This window comes from Vipera ursinii (genome assembly GCF_947247035.1).
Source record: "Vipera ursinii genome assembly, chromosome: 1".
In the NCBI taxonomy this organism is placed as follows: Eukaryota; Metazoa; Chordata; class Lepidosauria; order Squamata; family Viperidae; genus Vipera; species Vipera ursinii.
The window spans coordinates 146,559,833-146,580,553 of NC_139512.1; the positions used below are offsets into that span (position 1 = coordinate 146,559,833).

The 20,721-nt window shown below is 42.8% G+C and overlaps 1 protein-coding gene across 4 annotated transcripts in view; it reads left to right on the forward strand.

The window, feature by feature from the left end:
- Positions 1-20,721, forward strand: part of GALNT13 (polypeptide N-acetylgalactosaminyltransferase 13) — a 238,940-nt gene that overhangs the window by 12,818 nt on the left and 205,401 nt on the right. The gene's annotated exons all lie outside the window — the stretch shown is intronic.

Genomic DNA, 20,721 nt, shown 5'->3' on the forward strand with positions numbered 1-20,721 from the left:
GACTGTGCACACTCTTAGCTACAATCTTCCATTAGTGCACCATTATTTTTCAGCAATTGCTTGGACTGTTTTATATGTTGGACCAAGTGAAGTTGTATATGAGTGAATTCTACCAAAATTTGAGAATGCAAGCACCACAGGTACAATGGAGAAAACTACTAATTTTGTTGCCAAGCAACTGCTGTCAAATTCAGTGCCTTACAGTGAAGTTGGTGATGGATTCAACTATGGAAATTCAAATGCATATAAAAGAAGGCAGACAGTAATATTGTTTAATTTAATAAGATTCCACAAACATATACGTTACCAAAAAATGCTTAAAACATATGGTTAGGATAATGTTTGTTGAGAAAATGTTGTGTATTGTATTGTTTTTCATTGTCTTTTCTGATTTGGAGTTAAATATCCTTGGAAATAAGTCTGTCAGAAGTATGAAATCAACTTATTTTTAAGAGACTGTTTCCCTAAAATAAGGCCAAGAAAGTATCAGGGGATGTGCTTTTACTTCTGAATATTAGAGTGCATATGAATTACACATATGTGTAAAATGGCCTTGTGTTAGAAGGGAGTGTCTTTCATTTTAGCTTAGGATGGTTTTGAGCTTATGTAATATAAGGAAGTCAATAAGGATTTTGGAAATATGAATCCTATCTGTTGGCCAAATCCATGCCCTTTCTGGTTCCTTCAGGCAGATCATGTCTGGCTGGATTTGAGAAGTAGCAGCTAGTTCTTTTGGGGGGGTGGGATGCTACTAGTCTTGAAGTACGCAATGTTACACACACACACACACACACACACACACACTCTTTGAAGAGATTGCTTGTCAATCCAGCCATACTTGATACATTTCTTCTGACATGTTTTAGAAAACAAATGTTGAAAAGGAGCTGTAGGTTGCACTGCAGAGCTCTGATTAAAAATCAGGCTAATTACATTAATCACTCTAATAGATTACTTTGATTGGGACCTGGATGAGAGAATGTACTCCTCATTTTGTACACTTAGGCAACATTTAATATTGTTGACCATGATAGTCTTTAAGACCACCTGAAATGGTTGGGAGTAGGAGCTGCCATGCTATATTGGTTCCATTACTAACTAAGTAGGTAGGCTAGTCAGGATCATGGACAAATATTGATTAGGTCCTTGGGTGCACCATTTTAGAATCTTACAGGACTTAGTTCCTTCCCCTTATTAGTTATATGAGAGAAGCTATCCATCAGTTTGGAATGAGATGGCATCAGTATTCTGATTTATTTTACCACCTCATGCAAAACTCGAAATCCCGTAGATAGCTTGAATCAATGTCTAACTACTGCTAGGTTGTGGGTAAGGAAATTAAGCTCAGATTCAACATAGCAAGACAGAATAGTATTGCTGTAAACCTTGGGCTTATTAGCTAACATCAGTCCCAGTATTTGCTTTTAGATGTACATGGACATGGAATTGCCTTTGAAGATGGCCTAGAAGCTATAACTTGTATAGAAAGGCTGCAGCCAGATTGCTACAGTAGTTGAAGAAAGCTGTTACTACGAGCTAGGATCTATTTTGGCTGCTGGTAAACTACTGGGCCTGACTCAGAGTGGTGGTGGTAGTTAGTACTCTGATGAAGGATGGGGATTTATTTTTGCCTTACCAAGAATGATTCTGGCTGTCTGAGGGAAAATCTATGCAGAATTCACCTCACCGCCACAGGAGCAGTGGTGGGGATTCAGCCAGTTTGCACCACTTCGGCAGAACCGGTAGCTAATTTTTTTTTTTTTTAATTTTTTTATTAAATTTATTATTTAAAAACATTGGACACAGTACCAGCGAGCTGACAAACCTTTTTGTCTACAATGTTTAAATATATATATATATATATACATGTATATATGTACATCAAAAATACACTTAAATACACTTAGATTACAAATCGGTGAAATACCACAATATTTAAAACAGTGAGCTAGTCTGTAAAACCTAATAGAGACCTTTCTTTTTATCCATCCAAAGATACAATTTGTTCCAAATTCTATAATAGTCTGATTGATCTTTATTCTTTAATTCCAAAGTTAATCTGTCCATTTCAGCGCAATCCCAAATTTTCCTAATAACCTCTTTTTGTCCTGGGATCTCATTCTTTTTCCATTTTTGCGCAAATGATATTCTAGCTGCTGTGATAATATGGATCGTTAAGTATAGCACATCTTTAGGATATTTCTCTTTCGTGATTCCCAACAAGAAAAGTTCTGGACTAAACTCCAGATCTTGTTTCAATATTTCTTTCAGCCAAATCCAAATCATTCTCCAAAATTTTTGTGTTTTACTGCAAGACCACCACGTGTGGAAGTATGTGCCTATCTCTTCAGAACACTTCCAACATTTGGGAGATACTGTTGTGTACATTTTTGCTAAGCGGGCTGGGGGAAGATGCCATCGGTAAAACATTTTAAATAAATTTTCTTTATACGATGAGGCCAGTGTTATCCTTTTATTCCTATCCCAAATTGTTTGCCAAGTATCTAGGTCGATGTTATGTCCTAAATTGTTAGCCCAGATCAACATGGGGTCTTTCACTTGCTCTTCAAACAGCTTATATCCCAAAAGTAATTTATAAAAATTCCTTATTTGTTTAGAGTCCGGTCCCAATAATATTTTGTCCAATGCTGTTTCAGAGGTGTATATCCCCCATTCATTTTTATCCTTCCTAAATCTCGATTGGATTTGTAAGTAGGCCCACCAATCGAGTTTTATACCTTGTAATTCTAGTTCATTCCTAAGTTTCAATTCCCCCTCCTCATTCAGAATATCCTTGTAAGAGATTATGTTACCCAAATCAAACAGATTTGGGTAAACTATCGCTTCAAGGGTGGATAGCCAGACCGGTATTTTGGTGTAATTGTGAGATCTAATTTTTTTCCAAGTATTGAGTAGCGCTTGCCTGATCCGGTGTCTTTGAAAATGCGAGAAAAGACCTTGTTTCTCCGTCCATAGGAAAGCATGCCAGCCATATTGCAAATCGTGACCCTCTAAAGTTAATAGTCTTCTATTTCTCAAGATTACCCATTCTCTAATCCAGCTCAGGGCCGCGGCGTGGTAATATAATTCCCAGTCTGGCAATCCAAAACCCCCATTTTCCTTCGTGTCTTGTAAATATTTCAATTTAATTCTTGGTTTTTTCCCCTGCCAAATAAAATTTAGTGATAATTTATCCAAATTTCGAAAAAATTTAGAGTCGAGTTGAATTGGGATATTCTGAAACAGAAACAGGATTTTAGGCAGAATATTCATCTTAATGACAGCGATTCTTCCCAATAATGAGAGTTTTAGGCTTCCCCATCTTTCCAGGTCACCTTTTATTTGATTCACTACACTATCATAATTATCCTTTTTGAGTGAAGTGCATCTAGCCGTAATGTTAATCCCTAAATATTTTATTTTCTTGACTATTTCTATATCCGTGATTTCGGCCAGATTACCTTTTTGTTTATTGGTCATATTTTTAACAATCATCTTGGTCTTATTTCTATTTATTCGCAGTCCGGCAACCTCACCATATTTAGATAATTCTTCCAATAGCTTTGGTCCCGTCTGACATGGATCCTCCATAATAAAAACTAGATCGTCCGCGAAAGCTTGCAATTTAAAGGTTTCCTTTTTAATGGTTAATCCTTTTATCTTTGGGTCGTTTCTTATAGTTCTCGTTAATACTTCAAGAGTCAATATAAACAGCAACGGTGATAAGGGGCAGCCTTGCCGTGTTCCCTTTTGAATTTGAAACTTGCTAGATGCTTCCCCATTAATAATTATTTTTGCTTCCTGATTGTCATAAATTGCCCTAATTATATTTATAAATTTTTCACCCATATTCATAAAGCTAAGCTGTTGGCACAAAAAAGACCATTTAACATTGTCAAATGCCTTTTGGGCGTCTAAGAAAAGTAATGCCATCTGTTGTTCGCTATGTAATTCATAGTACTCCAATGTATCTAATATTATTCTAATGTTGTGCTTAGTGTGTCTCTTAGCGAGAAAACCATTTTGATCTGCGTGTATGAAATCATTCAGAAATCGTTTCAATCGTTCCGCTATAATTGATGTAAATATCTTGTAGTCCGAGTTAAGAAGTGATATGGGTCTGTAATTTTGGATTAATGTATGGTCTGTGTTATCTTTCGGAATAAGGGTTATGTTTGCCTCTAGCCAAGATTTAGGCGTCCTTGCGCCTTCTAATACTGCGTTAAATACCTCCACTAGGGGTTGAGCTAGGATATTTTGTAATTCTTTATAAATCTCTGATGGAAGACCGTCGGGTCCCGATGCTTTATTATTCTTTTGTGCATTAATAGCTTTTATCACCTCAGATAGTCGAATTTCCTCGTTTAACATATTTCTGGTATCTTCTGTGACCTTAGGTAGTTTGGCTCTTTGAAAATATTCCTCCATTTTCTCCACACTTGCCTGGCTATCTTCTTTATATAAACGTTCATAAAATTCCTGGGCTATAATTTTTTTTTTTTCCTCCTGGTGGAATATTCTCCCTTCCTCATCTCGTAGTTCGTGAATCCAGTTTTTCCCCTTTTGTTTTCCCAATTTGTATGCGAGCCACCGGCCCGGTTTATTTGCATTTTCAAAAAAATTTTGTTTCGTGTTTCTCAATTGTTGTGCCAATTTCTCTTTGTCTAGAATGTTAAGTTTGTGTTTAATCAGATCCATAGATTGCTTGATATTCTCTTTTTGTGGATCTTGTTGGAGTGTAACTTCTAAGCTCTTATATTCCTCTTCTAATCTTTCCCGTTGTTGTCTTTTCCCCTTATTTTTATATACCATATATGCCCTCGCTACCCCTCTCATCACAGCCTTAGCTGTATCCCAATTGTTTTGTACTGAGGTGTCTATAGCTTTATTTTCCTTAAAGAAAAAACTTAGTTCTCTCTCCATCTTAGATTTGAATTCGTCTTCTTTTAAAATTGCTCTTTGAAGCGTCCATCTGGATATTTTTTTGGAACCTTTCCAGATAAGTTTAATAGGATTGTGATCTGCCCAAGTACCTGTCGCTATATGTACCTCATCTATTTCTGAACTAATTTCTTTCGTCATCCACACCATGTCTATTCTAGACCATGAGTTATGTCGGTTGGAGTAATATGTATATTGTCTAGCCTTACGATTTTTTTCCCTCCAGACATCTTGGATATTTAGTTCCTCAGCCAAGTTAAGAAAAGATCTCGGTAGAGTTCTTCTCTTCTTTTTCCTAAGCGTCTTTCCCATATAATCCAAATTTATATCTAGGATAGCATTAAAATCTCCTATTAAACAAATCTCCTCATAATCAATGCTACATATCTTATTGTGAAGTGTTTTGAAAAATTGTTCTTGGTTATGGTTTGGGGCATATATCTCTACCATCATGACCTTCCTGTGATTTATTATAACCTCGACTATCAGTATTCTACCCTCTTTATCGTTATAAATTAGTTTTGCAGTCAATTTTGGGTTTACATATAGTGCCACTCCTCTCTTTTTCTTGTGTCGGTCTAAGGAAACGAATAGGTTCCCTATTTTTGGTTGTACTAACAAATATTTTTGTTGTTCCTTTATATGGACTTCTTGTATTGCCACGATATCCAATTGTTGGTGAATAAGCCTATTAAAAAATTTCCGCCTTTTCACTGGCGAATTCAATCCATTAATATTCACAGACATAATACTACACTCACCTCCCTTCATCTTACTTATTTCTGGTTTTTGTGGATCTCGTGATTCGGGGCTCTCTCTCTTCCTTGTCTCTAGTTCCGTGTTTCTCTGTTAACTCACCGGATTTGTTCCTTCTATCCTCTGTAGCTAAGATCTTCCCATCCATTGCCACACGTATTGTATCTCTTTCTCTTACCTCCCTTCCATCTTGATCTTCTAAATCTACTTCCTCTTGGCTATGGAAGTGGCGTTTGTAAAAATCTTCTGCCTTCTCTATCGTGTCCAGTCTATGCCTTCTATCCTGCCACGTAACAAGAATACCCTCTGGAGTTAGCCATCTAAAGTTTACATTTTCTCTTATTAGTTTGGATGTTAAGAATTGATAGCCGCGTCTCAGATCCCTCATCCTTTTAGGTATCTGTTTAAGGATGGTGATTGGTTGGCCCCGAAATTCTAATGGTTCCTCTCTAGATCTATGCAGAAGCTCATCCCGAATTGATTTTTTAACTAACCTTACATGTACTTCTTTTGGGAGGTTGTGCCTTCTCGCATAATTAGTTTGGACCCTGTATGTTTCATCAATTTCCGCCAGCATTTCCTCCTTCCCTACACCGAGTGCCTTTGCCATCAGTTCTGCCATCATGACCAACAGATCTTCCCCTCTTTTTTCTTGAACGTTCTGGAAGCGTAGATAATGAGCAGCCTTTTCTGCTTCCAGAAAAATGACTGTTGTTTCTAATTCCTTATTAGCCTGAAGGAGTGTTTCATTTAAATCATCTACTCTCTTTTCCTCTTTTTCCATTCTAGCTTCCATATCTTGAAGTCTTTGTTCATTTTTGACTAATTGCTGTTGAATCCCTTCAAATTTATCATCTATCGCTTGGATTTTCCCCTTTAATTCACCAGTGTCGTTTCTTATTTGGCCTATTTCTCTCTTCATCTCCTCGTGGTTTTTGGCCATTGCCTCGTGTAGGTTTTGCAAAAGGGCATGTAAATCTTTAAAGGAATTCGAGTTAGATCTTTCCCTTTGCAGCATATCCTCTATAGATTTCTGATTGGAGGGACTTGAGGACATCCCCTGTCCCTGTGCTGCTGCCTTTTTGCCAGCGCTAGGCTTAGTTGCTCCCGAGATACTTGTCATGTTTCCCCAATTTTAACAGCGTTTTATCAATGTATAATACCCTGAGTCTTATATAAACCTTTTAACTCTATGACAAAAGATATATAAAACAGTTACCACCAGATACTTATTACCAACTAAGCAATTTATATAATAAAATTCTATAGTATGAATATAATCAAAGTCACGTTCTTCTTCTTTTTTTCCCCCCCCCCCGTTTCCGGCGCAGAAATTGGCACCTTTTCCGTCTTCCTCTGCTGTCAAAGACCAGTAGGTGTCCCACTAAACAAACCTCCAGTTACTAAATTGCTATATCAAATGGCCGCCCGTGACAAGTAGAGTAGAATTTCAAAAGTTTCAAAAGTTCACAAATTCAAAATTTACCAGGATAGACCAGACTAGACCAAGCTGATCGCTTTCCACGCCCGACAATCCAGAGTTCAGTCTCTAAGGCTCCAAAGCTCAGACTTTGACTTGTCGTAGCTTTTCTCCAGCTAGAATACAGTCATATAGTCTTCGGCTTTCTTTCCCTTGCTGTTTTTGCCAAACGCCTCCCTCAAGACTTCTATCGCCGCTTATTCCCTCTCCGTGAGGCTCCCACTTCGAACCAGTACCTCTTTCACAAGCGCTTCCTATTTAATATTCGGATACACTCTCCGTCAGCTCCGCTCTACCGTTGTCCCGCTGCTTACGTGCTAGCTCCGTCCCTCTGTCAGATCTTCATGTCGGCCATTACTGGCCTCCTTCTCCCCGGTTCGCTCGCATCAGACTTTCTCCGGATCTTCAACACGAACTGCCGCTCATGAAGGTTCTCCGGGCTGCCTGCAACTTCGGATGTCCCTACAGGACCTCCTGAAGCTCCGAAAAGCCCCCGCGAACACTGGGTGAGAGGTTGTGCGTGGAGAGAGCTCCGTTCACACAGCCGCCCGCTCTGACAGTTGGCTCCGCCCCCCCCGGTAGCTAATTTTTTGTTGCCCAGGCCCAGAATGGACTTCCGGAAGTGGCATCCACACAGAGAACTGGTTGTTCACATATTTGAATCCCACCACTGCACAGGAGATCAAAGAACACTGAAATAGCAGACTTCTTGGTAGTAGATTTCAAAAAGCAGGACATAGTCTCCTGTCAGCGGTACGATTGCACCCCTTTTATTCAGGAAGGCCCTTAAAAAGGTTTTGTTCAAATGGAACTTTTTGTATTCTATTTTGGGGTTTCTTTTCTTATAATTGCTTTTATTATTTGGGTGGTTGGAATGTGTTTATTGTCAAGATATTCTGTCTTAGTTTGCTCCTGTACCCAGTAAGTTAGATTGGTTTATATAAATGTGGTCAAACAAATACATTTCATAAAATGTAAAATGACAAATATTTCATAAAATAACCTTAATCTCAGTATATTTCTGTGTTCTCATGAGTGATCTCATGAGAGTGTGATCTCTTTAATTTTTTTCAAACATAATTTTAACCATTTTGGTTAAATTTAAAAGTTAAAATATTTGGTCTTTACAATATTTTTGGCCACTGTTGTGTTATACAAAATGATGTCATTTCCTTAAAAAAAATCTGGTCTCTATGAAGCCGTGATTGAGTGATTTGAACATGAGATAACAGTAGATATAAATGATGAAGGTGTCTTACCAGATACCATAGCAAGAGATTCTTGAGAAGGTTTGCTAGTCTCCCAGATAGATATTCTAGCCAGTGTCATAGAGGCTGAAGTGGTTGGTTTATTTGGAATTACAGCCATTATGAGTAAATTGAAGAAAGTTAAGTTTTCCCCAGCTGTTTTGTTGTTTAAAATAATCTAGCAGAGGCGTGTTTGCAGAAATAGATTTGTAGCTATTACTGTTTCTTACCACAATATAGTGTAATGTGTTGGCAAACTATCCACCAGCATTTGCAGTCCCTTCAAGCTTGCTTTAGTTCCCTTTTTGGATGAACTTTCTTGTAATGACATCCAGATCTGGAAAGGAAATGTAATTTTTAACCACCGATTTTTAAACTGTACTAAGCGTAATTTTTGAAGCTGGTTTGTTTTAATGATTGTTTCGTAAGATTGATAAACAGATCTCTTTAGGGACAAATGTTGTGGTTGGTGCCTACCTTTTTTATTGGCTTTGAGTAATTAAACCTGCTTAGTAATTTTTGTAGCTATTTTTGCAATTATTTTATTAATATCAGTTGGTAGCTTACATTGTTATAATGGTTGTAAACTGCTAAGACTCATCACACACATCAAAAATAAATTAATTAGCCAAATGATAAATTACTGTCTGGTCATGCTAAAATTTGCTTTATCTAACCCAGATTAGATAAAGTTTCTTCAGTTCTTCTTATGTCATGCAAGAGATAGAGGAAAAGCTGCACATAAAACTATTAGCGGTCATGATTCAAGTTCTTCTGGAAGTTTGTTAGTACTTAATTTTGGGTAAAAAAGAATGTTGGTATTATTCTAAGACACATTTTCTGCACCAGTGAAGGTATATTTAGGTCTCAATTGTAGATATGAAACTTAACCTTTTAGATTTTTATGAATTTCATGACTGTATTTTTAAGTTGCCCAGAACTATGAGTTATTAATAGCCAATATTTAATATTATTAATATTTAATAATTGTCCTCTTCTATCAACACGTTTTGGAAGGGTGTGCCCAAGTTTGGGAGAATGATAAATGGCCATCAATGGGCACAACCCTAACTATTCCTTTTACAACACTGCAGTGTTTTGAAGTAGAAGACCTAAAGATGCTTTGAGGTTCACAAAGAAGCTCACATAGCACCGGTCAATTGCAAACAATGGTGGGAAAATACATATTTAATCTATTGAGTTACAGTCAAGTGCTACATGTGCATTCAGTTATCTCTGAAGCAATTTTTTTGTGTGTGGTGGAGGCTTCAAATCTAAAATGCCACAGAGACCTGCAGTTAACTGGAAGTTGTGAAAGGAAGAGGAACAGTGGCCAGCTAAAAGCAGAATGGGCAGATGCAGAGTTGAGGAAGTGACCAATAGAGAGTTCATTCTCAATTCACACAGCCTAGTACAGGGGTCGGCAACCGAAAAAAGGCAAAGAGCCACTCAGAACCGGTTCCGTCACAAACACAAAAAAGTGGGAGCCGCAAAATGTGCACGCGCGTGCATGCACGCACGCGCATGCGCAAAACAAGGCAAAACGTGCACCAGCCCTGCCCCCATCCACCTCCAGTATGGATGGCTCTGCCAAAAGAAAAGCAGCCGAAGCAAGCCTCCCATTGAGAGAATGGGGCGGCGGAGGCTTGCAAAAGGCGGATCCAGCCTCTGCCGGCAGACACGCTTGCAGCTTGCAGAATGGCGGATCGAGCCTCTGCTGGCGGCAGAGGCTTGCAGAGTGCGGATCCAGCCTCTGCCGCCGGCAGAGGCTGGATCCGCCGTTTTGCAAGCCGCCGCCGCCCCATTCTCTCAATGGGAGATTTGCTTCGGCTGCTTTTCTTTTGGCAGAGCCATCCATACTGGAGGTGGATGGGGGCAGGGCTGGTCCCGTGACAGCCAGTCGGGCAAGCAACGCGAAGAGCGGCAGGGCTTTATTTTTGCACCGTGGAGCTCCCCCTCCCCCCAAACTCCCCCTCCCTCCCACTTCCCAGAGCTGAATACAGGGTATTAACCGGCAGCGGAGGCTTGCAGAATGGCAGATCGAGCCTCTGCCGGCGGAGTTTGGAGTTGGGTAAGGAAGTGCAAAATTCAGGAAGGAAAGCGGGGCGGCGGGCGAACGGGAGACCTGCCGACGTTTGGGGAGGTTTGGGGAGGTGCACGCCGGGGAAAAGGCTGGGAGAGGAGGGGGTCCGGGCTGGGGGGGAGGCAGAAGCGAGGGATCAGGACTCCTCCCGCTTGGCTGCTGCCGCCGCCGCCACCACTCCTACGGCCGCCGCCACCTGCTCTCTCGGCTGGTTGCTTTCTGCTTCTCTCACCTGCCCTGCCCCCCGCCTGCCCTCCTTCCTGCCTTCCTTCCCTCCGCCTCGCCTTCCCCGCTCCCGCGTTTTCCCTCTCCCCGCCTCGGATTCGGGGTGATTCCCCGGGAGAGGGCGATGGGATTCCAGCAAGCTTTCAAGCCTTCTCGGCGGTCTCCGGCACGGCTCAGGAAGCGTTTCTGTGCCACCCGGCCGGAGCCTTTGCCTCCTTCCCTCCCCCAAGCGAGACGTCCTTTTTCAAGTTGCAAAACCAAGCGGGGTGAAGCGGGCTGTCGGGAAAGACATTCAGGAGGGTCATCCTGGAGAGGAGAGGGAGCGGGAGAAGGAGGAGGAGGAGGTGATCGACTCGCCCGACCCAGTCCGGGCCGGCCAGCCCCGTAACATCCGAGCTTGCACCGCGGGTGGAGAGGCAGGAAGCCAAGAGGAAGAAGACCGCCAGGAAGCTGCCTCTGCAGCCGCCGCCTCCTCCTCCTCCTCCTCCTCCGCCGCCGCCTCTGTCTCTGCCGCTGCTAGGAAGGCTGCCGGTGCTGCGGCCGCCTCTGCCACTGCCTCCTCCGCCACCAGGGCCCGACCGGAGGTGTCACCGCTGGAGGAGGAGGAGGCGGCAATGTCTTTCCCGACAGCCCACTTCACCCCGCTTGGTTTTGCAACTTGAAAAAGGACGCCTCGCTTGGGGGAGGGAAGGAGGCAAAGGCTCCGGCCGGGCGGCACAGAAACGCTTCCTGAGCCGTGCCGGAGACCGCCGAGAAGGCTTGAAAGCTTGCTGGAATCCCATCGCCCTCTCCCAGGGAATCACCCCGAATCCGAGGCGGGGAGAGGGAAAACGCGGGAGCGGGGAAGGCGAGGCGGAGGGAAGGAAGGCAGGAAGGAGGGCAGGCGGGGGGGGCAGGGCAGGTGAGAGAAGCAGAAAGCAACCAGCCGAGAGAGCAGGTGGCGGCGGCCGTAGGAGTGGTGGCGGCGGCGGCAGCAGCCAAGCGGGAGGAGTCCTGATCCCTCGCTTCTGCTTCCCCCCCAGCCCGGGAAGCCTCCTTCTCCCCCACCCCATCCCTCCCCCCCAGCCCGGACCCCCTCCTCTCCCAGCCTTTTCCCCGGCGTGCACCTCCCCAAACCTCCCCAAACGTCGGCAGGTCTCCCGTTCGCCTGCCGCCCCGCTTTCCTTCCTGAATTTTGCGCTTCCTTACCCAACTCCAAACTTTCTCTAGCGCCCCTGTGCTTTAGGAGGGGGAACCAAAGGCGGAGCCGTTTCTCTCTCTCCCCCCCCCGCTTTTGCCGCTCCCCCACCCAACCAGTATCCCGCTTCTCCTTCCTCGGCAGCTTTGCAGATGGGCCACACACACACACACACACACACACACACACACAAAAGCACAGAGAGTTCCCCTTCCCCTTGTACAGGAATGAAAGGCCCCCCGAAGGAAGCCCAGCCTCTTCACTGCACCGATCCGCTGAGGAGGAAAAAAGCTTATTTCTATTGCCACGTGCAAACTAAATTAAAACAACTTGGGAAGCTCACCCGTGGGCTGCATTTAGAAGGATTTGGGGGCTTTTGTGATTTGCTTCGCCTACAAGTGCCTTAACCACGACTAGCCCATGGCTCCAATTCAACAAATTCCCCAAACAACGCAATTCCTTGCAGCGATGCGGACAAGAGGGAAAGGAAGCCCAGCGGCCGGACCGCGCTCCCGCCCTGCCTCCCCAAGGGCTCGTGCGCGTCCTAATGGCTTGCGCGCGGCCTCTCGCAAGGTTGCTGCCCCTCGTGAGCCCGCTGGCTCCGTCTCTCTCTCTCTCTCTTCCTTCCTCCCTCCCTCGGTCTCCCCATCCCCCTTTTCCGGCTCAGCCCCACTTCACAAGGAGACCAAAACGGGGACATCATGGCAGAGCGGAGGAGACACAGGAAGCGGATCCAGGTACCGGGCTGGCTTATCTCCTCCCTCTTTTCGCAACCGCTCTGCGGGATGAGTTTCCCTTTTCCTTCTGGCTCACCCCCCCCGCCGGGTCACCCTTCCCTCCTCCCCCTCCGCCTCCTCTGAGGCCGCCGCCAGTCAACATCTCTCCTACCGTTTCTGCAGCTTTTCCGTCGCCCCCGCCGCCGCTCCCCCTTCCCCGCGGAGCCGGCCGCATCCAGCGCCTTCTTCCTCTGGAGGGGAAATCGTGGCCCCTCCAGTTCCCGCTTCTTTGGGCCAAGCGCCGCCTTGAAGGTTTGGAGAGCTGCGCGCGCACCTCCACCCGTTCGGAGAGGTGCGCGCGCACCAGGCGACTGGGAGCCGCAGGAGACGGCTCAAAGAGCCGCATGCGGCTCCGGAGCCGCGGGTTGCCGACCCGTGGCCTAGTAGTTTATCATGTCCTGCAGTGCCCAGTATCTGTGACTCCTCATTTCCTCCAGCTCTGAATATCAAAGGATTTAGCCTGTGTGCACTCAGATACCATTTCAATTAGATATTAATCCTAATACATTGCTATACGGTACCAAAGTTCCCATCCTCCAGGAACAGTTTTGAATGCTTTGTAGAGCTTGTGGTGTTGGATCAAGATACAACTTGGTAATGCTTTGGAGCAAGCAAGCTGAATGATCTGGACCCTGAGCTTGACTAACTCATTAGTTCAAATAAAACAGTAAGAATTCTCTCTCTAGCGCTAGATATAGGCACGGGGGTTAGAGAGACAATTTACATTTTATTTAAAGAATACACAAACCACAGTAATTTAGGGAATCAGTTTTGAGGAGATATCAGGAAGAGAAACTCTGCTGGCATGAGGGTCAGATTGTCTTCATGGAAAATCAGATTGTCAGTGGCAGCTAGCCCTAAAGATTATGTGTTGCCTCTGGAATTTTTATTTTATTTATGATTAGACTTCTATGCCATCCATCTTGCCAAGTTGACTAAGGTGATTTCCAAGGCAAATCATGAGAAGCCTCCTATGGAAAACAGTTGTAACTGTTAAGTTCATTTTCTGAGCCTGAATGTATCTTGTTGGCTAAAAATAATACAGAATGCACAGTATTTCGGGTAATATAGAGACAACCAGATGAATAAGACCCAAAGTCTTGTGTATGTTCCCAGGAAACAATACCTGCTAGAAAAGAGGTGTCAGAATGATATCCAAAAGTTATCTTCAACTTGCATCTGACAGAAAAAGCTATCAGCTGGATTTGCTTTTTCTCTCACATGCTTATTTCATAGCAGCTCTTTTCACCATGAAGTTATTCTGAAGCCTTTCTACAATATTGAGCTCAAGGAGATTCTGGATTTACAAATAAGATAGGGAAAGCAGGCAGAACATAGGCTCTGGAATTTCAACCCCGCTGCCAGCAGTGTCCATAGGAAGTATCTGTATTTTTTCCCTGTCTGTGATGAGGTAACGTGTTTGCCAGGCTGCAAACCTTCAGCTCTGGGTCACATGACCAGGAGGGAAATGGCTTAAAGTGGAGCTTTCCTAGATGTACCTTACTGCCTCTTCCATTACAATACACTTTTAGGATTTAGGGCAAATGGTATTTCAAGCTCAGTCTTTCTTTTTCCCCCTCTTTCTAATTTAGTCACGGTGAAGAGTTGTCCTGCTGATGGAGAAAGCCCCAAACCAATTTATGTAATTTATTTTCAGTTTGGTTGGAAAGAATAAAAAAGGGGGGGGAAAAGAAAAGAAGAGGAATGTCCCATCTTCTGAGACAATTGGTTTTTTTTATTTTTTTTTATTTTAATTCCATTTATATCCCGCCCTTCTCTGAAGACTCAGGGCGGCTTACAAGCTTAGCAGTAGTTGTCACTAGTTGTCACTAGTAATACAGCCATTTCCTCCTTCCCTCAAACACCCCCCCCCCGTTTTCACTGCATATCGGTGGGGTGGAAGACATTTTCCCTAGGAAGGACTGATGTGCTTTTAGCTCATTAGTTTGATGAGTTCTTGTAACTTAAGTTCCTTCCTTTGCAAGGATCTGATCTTTCCTAAGCTGTGCTGTGTATACTATTCAGGAGTTACCTGATTCCCTGGTACCCTAACAATTAGCATGGGGGGGGGCTTTTGCACAACGTAGCTTATTCACAGCTCTCAGTGGTGCTTTTGATTTGGATTTTTTTTTAAAAAAAGGCTTTGATGAGGAGCAGTTGAAAACTTATTTTTACTGGGAGAGACTTTTGACCACAACTAAAAGTGGATGCAAAATTCAGTGATCCAAGAAAAGCAGATTAGCATCTTTCAAGTGTTCTTGGGATATAAATGCCAAGTTGTTAGCATCCCTCCATTCCTATTATGGGAGTGTATACTATGATAGGTGAAAGGCCCTGAGGGAGATTGAATAGCTGTGAATTTAGAAAACTCCAGGAGGATTAGATCTTGTTTTAACCCAGAATGTTCATTATTAAAATGTAAGTAAATCATGAATCGGGACAATTATAATCCCTTTTAAGTGCGATTGAGTGAATAGTAATTTATTTTTGTAATTTGCCTGCGCTTGGTTCAGAACTCATGATTTAAATGGTTTTTATAGCTGGCCATGCTGCCAGCAAATTGATTTTACTTTTAGGCGAGAACCATTCTGTAGATAGCATGTTATCACATATTACTTATGCTTCCATTGTAATGCAGCTTTCAGGCTTTTTACCTTGTTAACAACAACTTTCAACCAGCAGTGCTTTTATAGCTCTCCAATAATGAGCTCTGTAAAAGCCCCAATTCATGAACTTTTTGCACAATCCCTTCTTCAATTATAAAGCATTACATTCCCAAGATGAACACTGATTTTGAGTTTAACTGTTCTGTTGCCAGACTTGATTCTAACCAATGTTTGTTTACAAAACCTCAGTGTTCTGAGAGTCTACGAACTCTCACCAGCTATGACATTTAATATCAGAAATACAATGTTCCTTTGCATTACAATTCAATTAAAAGACACTTAAGCTGTTTTGAGAAGAGCCCTGTTGGAAGCCAAGGCCTGTGTATATTGAATCTGTGTTGTAGCAGCCAGTGTATCTTTGGATGCTGGCTCACAGCCTCTAATACTACAGTGAGAACTAAATTAAAGAGTCGTGAACCTAATAGGTTGAATGATGTTCAGAATTTGTTCAGGCACCTTTTAGTCTGCTTCATCCGTTCTATCTACTATATTTTCTTCTCTGTTTCTGGAATATATAGCTCTCAATATATTGCTTATAATAAAAAAATAAAAATGAGAGCATTTCAGTGAGATTTTAAGTTCAGTGAGTGTTTAGAAATAGTCCAAGAATGATATAAGTGTGTCTTGGTTGCAGTTGCTTCCATTTCATCCCAGAGCCTTATATAGAATATATGAAATAACTTTAATGAAAAGAAAATTTTCATTTCCTTCCTCCTTATTGCAATTACCTACGCTCATCCCCATCCCAAGGTTTGGGCGGGGGTCTCCTGGAAAATCCAAAATTGGAGAAGGACGAGGGAAACCATCCAAAATTAGCATGGGTTCCAAATGTAACTTGTTTGGGGAAAATCACAAATGAAAATCTCTCCATTTCTGTCCCACCTCGCCCCATCTCCATTCTCTGGAACTAGTTTTTGGAGGAACTGGGGGGAAAGGCATAGTTAAGATTCTGGGTTTGTTGACTGGAAGCTTGGCAGTTTGAGACCAAGTACCATGAGATGGAGTGAACTGCCATTCCTGCCCCAGCTCCTGCCCACCTAGCAGTTTGAAAGCATGCAAATAAGAGCCCTGGTGGTGCAGTGGTTAGAATGCAGTACTGCCGGTTAATTCATTGCTCGCTCCAGGAGTTTGATTCTGAGTGGTTCAAGGTTGACTCAGCCTTCCATCCTTGGTAAAATGAGGACCCAGATTGTTGGGGCCTATATGCTGACTCTGTAAACTGCTTATAAAGGGCTGTAAAGCACTATGAAGTGGTATATAAGTCTAAGTGCTATTGCTAAATGCGAGTACATAAATAGGTATCACTTCAGTGGGAAGGTAACAGCATTCCATGCACGTTGGTGCATTGTCATACCAGTCACATGACCATGGAAGGGTCTTCAACCCATGCTGGCTTCCTTGGCTAAGAAATGGAGATGAGCACTGCCCCCAAGTGTTGGACACAACTGGTCAGGGGAAACCTTCACTTTTTTTTTTGAGGGGGAAAGGAGGCCACGTTTTTCTAGCAGTGGAAGGGGTGGCACGCTTTTCTTCTACAAACTTCTTTGCATTAACCTACCTTAGGATCCAGATCTGCATACCTCAAGTATTATATATTTCATTTTCTTAGATGGCATGAATACTATTTTGAAAGTCTTTACAGATTTTGCTAAGGTATCCGTGATAAGATTGGTTATATAATACGAGTTTACACCTTCCACCTATTCTTGTTGCAGGGGGCAAGTCATGATTGACGTGGAAAATCATCTGTGTGACTTGGGCTGGGCTGAGACAATTTCTATCCCAAAACTCAGATAACTTTTCTAGCTGTGTAGTAGATCTTGCACTAAATGTTATCTGTGTAAATTATTTAGACTGGGTATGTCTAAACATTCCCTACGACATAGCAATGTGTGAGTTTTCTGGATGGTTTTCCCACTGAGTTTGTTTTAATAAAGGAAAGTCATGGAGAACAGCAGGCTTGGTTATCAAATAGTGTGCAAGCTGTTGATTCTTTAGGGATAGGTTAAACTCCGTCTTTTGTCAAAGTTATCTTAAGATAGTTCCATAAAAAACAGGAAACAGACACACAGCATTCCCCTGATAAATAACCACACAGAAATGTGTTTTCACCTTCCAATCAGAGAGGCACACAAACATCCTTCCCCTCTCTTGCGCTGTCTGTCATATCCACAGGCATTTGTACATACACACAACTTTATAGGCCTTCCTTCCTCCGGCTTTCCACTTGTGCTGACATGAAAATCCCCTTTTTCTAGAAAGGTTAGCAGGGGAAAAATAAATCCTGTTTTCACAGTGGGATCTTCCTTACTGCCTAGCATGGGAAAATCCTAGTTTCCAGTACTGCCCCACCATGCTTGCAGTAGATTTGTCTCTGAGCATATCTGCTAATGTGCTGTAACCAGTGGTGGGATTCAAATATGTGAACAACCGGTTCTCTGTGTGGATGCCGCTTCCGGAAGTTCATTCTGGGCCTGGGCAACAAAGAATTAGCTACCGGTTCTGCCGAAGTAGCTGGCTGTAACCAGAGAGAAGAGAGACCTTAAAGAATAGCAGCTATTCTAGCAGCTACACTCAGAGCTGGACATAGAAAACATAGTTGTTAAAAAGACTTTTTATGGAAATTGATGAAACGGGTGACAAAGAAAGATAGGTGATGGATAAGGTCTGTTTAACCATGAGGGACCGACTGCTCTTTAGAAGGCCAGATCCTGAAGTTGAAACTCAAATACTTTGGCCATCTAATGAGAAGGAAGGACTCACTGGAGAAGAGCCTAATGCTGGGAAAGATTGAGGGCAAGAGAAGAAGGGGATGACAGAGAATGAGGTGGCTGGATGGAGTCACTGAATAATAATAATAATAATTTTATTTATATACCGCCCTTCTCCCGAAGGACTCAAGGCGGTGAACAGGGCAGACATATAAAAATACAAAAGTTAAAAGGAATTAAACATATGCCCAAGCTAAAAACAGTAAATACATATATTACAAATGACAATAAAAAACCCAACCCATCCCCCATCAGGCCAAGTTCAAATAAATGTGTCTTTAGATCGCGACGGAAGGAGCGAAGGTCGGGCGCCATCCGGAGCTCAACCGGCAACCGATTCCATAGCTCCGGGGCGCCCACAGAGAAGGACCTCCCCCTGGGGGCCACCAACCGACTTTCTCTGATCGGTGGCACCCTGAGGAGGCCCTCTCTGTGGGAGCGTACAGGGCGGAGGGAAGTTGATGCCGGCAGCAGGTGCTCCCTAAGGTACTCCGAACCCATGCCATGTAGGGCCTTAAACACCATTACCAGTACCTGGTAGTAGTAGGCGTGAGCTTAAATGGACTCCAGAAGATGGTAGAGGACAGGAAGGCCTGGAGCAGGGGTAGGCAAACTCGGCTCTTTTATGACTCATGGACTTCAAAGCTGGCTCAGGAATTCTGGGAGTTGAAGTCCATGAGTCATAAAAGAGCCAAAGTTGCCTACCCCTGGGCTGGAGGAACGTTGTCCATGGAGTCGCGATGGGTCGGACACGACTTCACAACTAACAACAACAACAACAACCATGAGGGAACTGAAATGTGGATTGATCAATCGGTCACATGCTTTAATCAGGAGTAGATAACCTCTGTGGCATTGTTCACCAAAGCTGAGAGCCCTTTCAAACCTTGCATGGAATTATACTTTTAATATGTTAAGTGGGAAAATTAACTATATGGGAATAAGCCTATTAACTGTGTGTAACAAATTGCCTTTAATAATGTATTATAAAAGAGTTTGTTTTAATTATTTTATTTTGCTGGAGTTTATTTTTTTAATTAAATTTTTACTATATTGCTGTTTTGTGTTTGAATATATGTATAGAAATGGTGACTCCCTGATAAGTCGAGCTCTAAAGAATGAGTGAATGTATGAGAATATAAATATTTGATTTTCATAAGAAAAATCACTTTTCACTATAGCAAAACCATATAGCATCTTTTTAGAAAAGCATTGATTGGTGATGAATATTTCTTAATCAGTTTCACCTGTTTCAATGTGACTTCTATCATGGTTTTTAAGATAATGATCCAATTAATGGTCCATTTTTCTGAACTGTAATTCCTGGGAATGGTTACCAAGGTAATCAAAACTAGTGCTTGTCTGTTCCTTTCTGGAAGTTAAAAAAAAAGAAGGAATTCCTGAGGATTTGGAAGAGAAAAGTCATTACAGTATTTATTCAGCCTACCAGCCTTGATTCATCCTGTTTCTAGATTTGGGCTTAAAATGTATTCCACTGTGTTTGATTCTTCCAAATGTCCCAATTGTGTCCTGATTTTTTCCTTTCTGTGTTATGTGGCTCATTGGGGACGTTTCTTCAAGATAGTTGAAGAAGCTTGGAATTTCAGCTTGTAGAACCGCTGTTAATACATTGGAAAAGGTCAACGTTTACAAAATAAATGGTAAAAAGTAAATAGAGATAGCAATCTCCTGCTAGGTAGTAAATGAAAATGTATGAATTTAAATTTAAAGAACCTGGCACCCAGTATTATGTTCCCATTTTTTTTAGCATGTCTATATCTTCACAACTGAGTCATCCAGAGATGAATTGCACCATTATGGATTAATCTTCAATCACAATCAACTGTAACTGAACTACATCGTTGACTTATTTTGGAAAATTGTCTCATGTTATAAAAATGAAAATGTTATTTATAATTGTGTGAAGTAAGGATATGCATAGACCAGACAAGAACCCCACATAATGTCACCAGAAAATAATATTTAAAGGGAGGAGCATCTAATTGCATGTATTACTAAGGAAGTATAAATCAATACCTGCTGATGCTGATGCTTGATACTTTGAATACGAATAGCACACCTTGTAGCTGTAGTTAACAACAATGCTGTATCATCCATTTTCTTGTAAGTCAGGGGTGTCAAACTCGATTACATTGAGGGCCGCATCAGCATTGCGGTTGCCCTCAGGGGGCCGGGTGGGTTTGGCCTGGGTGGGCGTGGCCTGCTGGGTGGGCGTGGCTAGAGTGCGTATGACCTAATGGGTGGGCGTGGCCAGCTCTACATCGTTCGCATCAAGGGTGCCTATGGGGGCCTGGGCAGGAGTGGGACAGATCTGAGGGTCTCTGGCAGAAGGAGGGTCTGTGGGCCAGGGCCAAGGCAGTGGGGGCCGTTCCCTCACTGTTTCCGAGATGGCTTTGCGGGCCACATGAAACCACTTCGCGGGCCGGATCCGGCCCCCGGGCCTTGTGTTTGACATGTCTGTTGTAAGTGTTACTGTTTCACTCGAGAATTCATTAACTCCTCAGTTTATGCTAACTCCTCAGTTTATGCTAACTCCTCAGTTTATGCTCTTTTCTTTTCTTCTTTTCTTTTTTCTTTT